Source organism: Triticum dicoccoides, chromosome 6A (assembly GCF_002162155.2).
Source record: "Triticum dicoccoides isolate Atlit2015 ecotype Zavitan chromosome 6A, WEW_v2.0, whole genome shotgun sequence".
Lineage (NCBI taxonomy): Eukaryota > Viridiplantae > Streptophyta > Magnoliopsida > Poales > Poaceae > Triticum > Triticum dicoccoides.
This window is the reverse complement of record NC_041390.1, coordinates 401,679,520-401,686,459: the sequence shown is the minus strand read 5'-3', so window position 1 is coordinate 401,686,459 and position 6,940 is coordinate 401,679,520.

Sequence of the window (6,940 nt, the reverse complement as noted above, 5' to 3'; positions counted from 1 at the left end):
GGCAAACATGTGTGCGAGGGAACCTCCTTTTCCTTTGTTGAAAAAGAAGAAAGAAGAGAAAATAACGATATGGAGCCCTTCGGCTCGTTACTGCTCACCGGATGTAGGTGCTGCACAAAGTGTCAGATAATGCATGCGAGAAAGAAACTAATGCATGAAATGGACAAGCTGTGCGGAGCACATGGGGTTCTTTTTATGCACGGGATCTGCGCCCGGCTTTGTACAAAGGATTACATGTGACAGCGGCAAGACTTGTACAAAAGGTGGTTGCCGGAACGGGGTTCCGGCAACCGCGCCCTACGGGAAAAACTTACGAAGATGTTCTATGTTCCAGGAGTTGCTCACCGGAATGCCATCTTCGCTCTCAAGGCGGACAGCACCGGGCCTTGTGACTCGTCTCACCCGATAAGGGCCTTCCCACTTCAGCGTCAACTTGTTGGAATTCTTGGCGGACTGAACGCGCCGAAGAACAAGGTCGCCTTCCTCGAAGCTTCTGGCCTTAACTTTGCGGCTATGGTAGCGGCGCAAAGCTTGCTGGTATCGAGCAGCTCGTACAGCAGCCTGAAGACGATCTTCCTCAAGGAGCAGCGCGTCGTCTTGTCGCAGCTGTTCTTGCTCAAACTCATCATAAGCGAGTACTCGAGGCGATCCGTATACGAGTTCCGTGGGGAGAACTGCCTCTGCTCCGTAGACTAGAGCGAAAGGTGTCTGGCCAGTGGCTCGATTTGGCGTCGTTCTGATCGACCAAAGAACCACCGGCAGCTCCTCGATCCAGTTTCTTCCGCACTTGCGCAGCCTGTCGAAAGTTCTGGTCTTGAGCCCGCGCAGCACTTCAACATTTGCCCTCTCTGCTTGACCGTTGCTTCTCGGATGAGCAACAGAAGCGAAGCAGACCTTGGCGCCAAGGTCTTGGACGTACTGCATGAAGGTGCGGCTCGTGAATTGCGTGCTGTTGTCGGTGATGATCCTGTTAGGGATCCCGAAACGGCAAACAATTGACCTGAAGAACTTGACTGCTGACTGTGCTGTCACCTTCCTCACTGGCTGCACTTCCGGCCACTTTGTGAACTTGTCGATTGCGACGTACAAGTACTCAAAGCCCCCGACAGCTCGGGGGAAAGGGCCGAGGATATCGAGCCCCCAGACCAAAAATGGCCAGGATAAAGGGATCGTCTGGAGAGTTTGAGCTGGCTGGTGTATCTGTTTGGAGTGGAACTGACACACTTCACACTTGGTTACTTGTGCAGTTGCATCCTGGAGGGCTGTCGGCCAAAAGAAGCCTTGCCGGAAAGCTTTGCCGGCAAGTGCCCTTGCGCCTATGTGGTGGCCACACATGCCTCCATGTATCTCTGCCAACAGCTTTTGTCCATCTTCCCGGCAAATACACTTCAATTTCACACCGTTGAGTCTTCTTCTGTACAGTATGTTATCGACAAACTGGTACATACTTGACTGCCGGGCTACTCTTTCCGCTTCTTCTTGCTCTTCGGGAAGTTCTCCTATCTGAAGGAAATGGACAATCTGCTGTGCCCATGCTGGAGCTTGTGGCTCGACAACAAGGACTAAAGGCACATCTGCTGCTGCGGGAACATCCGCTTCTACGGCAAGGACTTGCGGCCCTGCCGGAGCTTGATGTTCCCCGGCAAGCTTGCCGGAGCAAAACTTGTCGGGAGCATCTGCTTCAACGGAACAAACCATAAGGTTTGCCGGAGCAGACTGCCCCTCAGCATTCTGGGTGTTGATCTTGGGGACTTTCTTGGCGGCGGCTTCGGGGAGCTCTGCCGGAAAGTAGTCGCCAGAAACCAACTTCCTCTTCTTGCTTTGTCCAGTTGAGGGTGCTACGGATGGCTGAGTCAACTTGAGCACAAAGATCCCTGGTTCCACAGGTAACTTTAATGTGGTGCACTTTGACAGGCCATCAGCAATGTCATTCTGAGCTCTCGGGATATGTTCCATCTGTAGGCCGTCAAAGTGCTCTTCTAGCTTCCTCACTTCATCAACATATGCTTCCATCAATGGACTCCGGTAGTTCTTGTTCACTTGGCGGACGACAAGCTGTGAGTCACCCCTGACAATGAGCTTCTTGATCCCAAGGTCTGCTGCGATTCTGAGTCCGGCAAGCAATCCTTCATACTCTGCAGTATTGTTGGTTGCTTGCTCCTTGGGAAAGTGCATCTGGACTACGTATTTGAGGTGCTCTCCGGTGGGTGCGACAAGCAGCACGCCCGCACCAGCGCCTTGCAGCGAGAAGGCACCATCAATATACATCAGCCACTCTCTGCTTGCCTCTTTGACGAGGATGCTCGTCTCTGGATTTTCTTCATCTGGGGTTGGCGTCCACTCTGCTATGAACTCTGCCAATGCTCTGCTTTGGATAGTTGAAGTGCTCTCAAACTTGAGGCCAAAGCTTGACAGTTCCAGCGCCCACTCGACAATCCTGCCTGTTGCTTCTGGATTTTGCAGTATCCTCTTCAGCGGAAAGCGAGTGACGACTGTGATTTCATGTGCTTGGAAGTAATGGCGCAGCTTTCTTGAGGCCATGAGGAGGCCGAAAAGCAACTTCTGCACACCAGAGTACCTTGATCTAGCCCCCTGCAGAAGGGAACTGACAAAGTAAACTGGACGCTGCACCATTCTCTTCTGCATCTTATCATGCACCTGCGCAGATCCATCTTTGTCGGGACCAGAGCTTGTCGGCGAAGCCCCCTGCTTGTCGCTGGATGTATCTGTCGTGGTTGCTGGCTCATCATCTGCCTCTCTCTCTACCACTAACGCAGCACTAACCACTTGATTGGTTGCCGCTATATACAGTAGCAACTTCTCTTGCGGCTTAGGTGCGACAAGTGTTGGAGTGGAGGACAGGTATCTCTTCAAGTCCTGCAGCGCAGCCTCCGCCTCCGGAGTCCATTTCATTGGACCTGCCTTTTTCAAAATTTTGAAAAATGGCAGGGCGCGCTCAGCAGATCTAGAGATAAACCTATTGAGAGCAGCCACGCAACCGGCAAGCCTTCGTACATCCTTGACGCGCTTTGGTGCTTCGATCTGCTCAATGGCCTTGATCTTGTCGGGATTGGCTTCAATTCCCCGCTGAGACACGAAGAACCCGAGAAGCTTGCCGGAAGGGACTCCAAACTCGCACTTCTCGGGGTTAAGCTTGAGGATGATCTTGCGCAGATTTGCAAATGTCTCGTCTAAATCTTGAATCAGGGTCGCCCTGTTCTTGCTCTTGACCACTATGTCATCCATGTAAGCTTCCACATTTCTGTGCATTTGCGGCTCAAAAGCGTGGTGGACTACCCTTGCGAATGTTGAACCAGCATTCTTCAAACCGAAAGGCATCCGTACGAAGCAGTACGTGCCACACGGGGTGATAAATGCGGTTTTCTCTTCATCCTCTTCTGCCATGAAGATCTGATGGTATCCTGAGTATGCATCAAGAAATGAAAGCAGATCACATCCGGCTGTGGAGTCAACAATTTGGTCAATGCGCGGCAAGGGAAATGGGTCTTTGGGACAAGCTTTATTAACATCAGTGAAGTCAATACAAAGTCTCCATTTCCCGTTAGCCTTGCGCACAACAACGGGATTGGCCAACCACGTGGGATGGAGCACTCCTCTGACAAGGCCTGCTGCTTCCAACTTCTTGATTTCTTCTGCGATGAATTCTTGGCGCTCCACTGCCTGCTTCCTGACTCTCTGCTTGACGGGCCGTGCATGAGGACAGACGACAAGGTGGTGCTCAATTACTTTCCTGGGAACACCGGGGATATCAGACGGTTGCCATGCAAACACGTCGACATTCGCCCGCAGGAAAGCAACGAGCGCGCTTTCCTATTTGGGGTCAAGAGTGGCGCTGATGGTGAAAGTACCACCAGCGCCATCCTCCTTGGCGAACACCTTCTTGGTCTCAGGTGGAGCTGCCATTGCCTTCTTACACTTGCCAGTGGAGCTCGATGGTGCGTCCTCGACAGTAGCGCAGCACTCCGAAGAGGTGCGCTTGCCGGAGTGGGCATCAGAGCTCTTGCCGGACTTGGTCTTCTTCTTCCCCCCGGGAGCTTCAGCGGCAAGTGTCTTGCGTTCTGCTGCGGCTGCTGCTTCCCGGTAAATCTTGTCGGCACAGATAAGAGCATCCTTCTTGTCACCAGGGACAGAGATGACACTTATTGGGCCTGGCATTTTCAGTACGTTGTACGCATAGTGAGAGGCTGCCATGAATTGGCGAGTGCCGGACGGCCAAGGATTCCATTATAAGGTAACGAAAAGTCAGCAACATCAAATGTGACCCTCTCAGTCCTGAAGTTCAGTTCGCTGCCAAATGTTACCGGCAACGTGATCTTTCCCTTCGGCTTGCTCCTTCCCGGGTTGATTCCTTGAAATGTACCGATCTCTTCGAGCTCGCTGTCAGGGATCTGGAGTTTCTGGAGCACCGCGGAGGAGATCAGGTTCAAGCCGGCCCCGCGGTCAACTAGCATCTTAGTGACCTTGAGGTTGCGGATTGTTGGTGAAACCAACATCTGCAAGCACCCGACCGCAGTTATGCGATCCGGGTGGTCCTCAATATCAAAGATGATAGGCGTGCCAGACCATTTCAGAGGCTTGCGTGACTCGACGGGTGGTTCTGCTACATTAACTTCCCGCACCCACTGCTTGAGCTGACGGTGCGAGGTATGCAGAGAAGCACCACCGTCAACGCACAGGACCTCTGTGGCTTTCTGGAACTCCTGCTCATCAGTCTCCTCATCATCCATGTCTTCATCGTCGTTGTCATCTTCATCCTTGTCGCGGCCGCGGGGAGGTCTGTCTCCTTGCCGCTGCTTGGCCTTGCCGCGGCGTCCCCCTCGACTGGGACGTTTCTTGCCGGATCCCCCAGCACCTTCCTGGGCCTTTTCCTTGTCGCGCCGCTCGTATTCAGCTTTCTGTTGCTCAACAAGTTGCTCGACTTTCTTACAGTTCTGGAGATCATGGCGCTTGGTGCGGTGGATCTTGCAATACTGCTTGTTGGTGCCGTCCTGCTTGTCGGTGACCGCCACCTCCGCGGCAACCTCCTTGCCGGAGTCACCAGCTTTGGCTTCCTTGGCGCCACCACCGTTGCCGGACTGCTCAACAACTAGCACCTCTTTGCCTTTCCTCCTTCTGTTGTTCCGCCGCCGGTTTTTCCATGACGGGGTAGCATCTTCACTGTCAGATCCTCCCGCTCCTACATTCTCTCCGGGGAGTCTCCTCCCTTCCTCAGCACGTGCACACTTGTCGGCCAGTGCATATAACTCACTGACATCCCTGATCTTGCACATCGCCATTTCCTCCCGCATCCTGCGGTTCCGCACGTTCTGATGGAACGCGCTAATCACCGCGGCAGGGTGGACGTCTGGGATGTTGTGCTGCACACTGCTGAATCTCTGAATGTACTTGCGCAGGGGCTCTCCTTCCTTCTGGGCGAGTAGATGAAGATCACTCTCCTGGCCATGAGGCTTGTGTCCGCCTGTGAAGGCACCGACGAATTGATGGCACAGATCAGCCCAAGAGGATATTGAGTTGTCCGGCAAGTGCATGAGCCAAGATCTGACGTTGGGCTTGAGCACCAGCGGGAAGTAGTTGGCAAGGATCTTGTCATCCCGTCCCCCGGCAGCCTGCACCGCGATGGTCTAGATGCTGAGGAACTCTGACGGATGCGTCTTGCCGTCGTACTTCTCCGGTACGTCTGGCTTGAAGTTTTTCGTGCTGGGCCACTGGACTTGCCGCAGCTCACGAGTGAACGCAGGGCAACCTACCGCGTACGGCAGATCGCCTGGTTCCCCTGGCGCATGCATGTCATCAGAGGGCCCAACGCGCTTGTCGGATTGACGTCGCGCTTCTCTTTGGCGCTCGATGCGAGTTCGAGCGTCTTCTTGTTGCCGATCATGAAGGACTTGGCGCTGATCGCGACGAGCTCGTGGATCCGACGATGCAGTGGAGTCGCTGTCGAGGAGGATCCGGCGAGTCGGCGATCTTGGCCTTCGGGGCGGTGATTGCATGGTAGTTGCACCTCCACCCGTTTCATCGCCACTGGCTCGCGCCTGGCAACCCTGCCGCGGCGGTGACGCGTTCGGCCGCTGTGGAGTGTTGCCGTTGGCGTAGCCGATGAGACTCTGAATTGTGGCCCTCCATTCGTCGATCTTGTCCGACGTCGGAGGGTAATCTAGGAGAAGTTGAGCTCGCGCCAAAGCTTCTGCTGGAGTGGTGGGTGGCAGTGGCGGACGGCGCAGGAGCGGGACGTGCTCGAACTTCTAACTATGTTGGAAGGAGCAGTATCCCGTCCAGGCGACCGTGCCCCGCTCGTGCCAGCACGCTGGCATGCATGCTGGTCTTGAGCGCCCCGAGATCCACCAGCTTGGTCTTGGCCTATCATGCGTATGGCACTGCTAGTGCCATGACGCTGTTGGTCTTGCGCCTCCTGAGAGTGGCGTGGAACATGTACAGTCGCTGAGGTTTGTGCATCCTTGTTCTTGGACCTGGCGGCATCATGAGCTTCCTCGTCGACGTCCATTCTTCCGCCGGCGTCCATTCCACCACCCGTTTGCTCCAACGGTGGCGGAAGTGACGTGGATGGAGCGGCTGCCGCCGAAGTCTTCTTCTTCGGTGGCATGTTGATGAAGGGAACGAAGATCTAGCTCGTGTGAACGCCGGATCAGGTTCACACAATCTCGACGCCCCCTACCTGGCGCGCCAAAGATGTCGGGGAAACTGATCCTCGAACACCTATGGGGCCGGCGGACCGGGCCCCTTTCGGTTCGGCGGGGGGCGGAGATCGTACGAAGAGCAGATCGAGGCGAAGCACACGAGCAGTTTACCCAGCTTCGGAGCTCTCCGGAGAGATAACACTCCTAATGCTGCTTGTCTGGTTCTATTCTGTTCTTGCTCTAGAGAGAGAGCGTAGTGTCTTTCTGGGTTACGAATGCGTCGA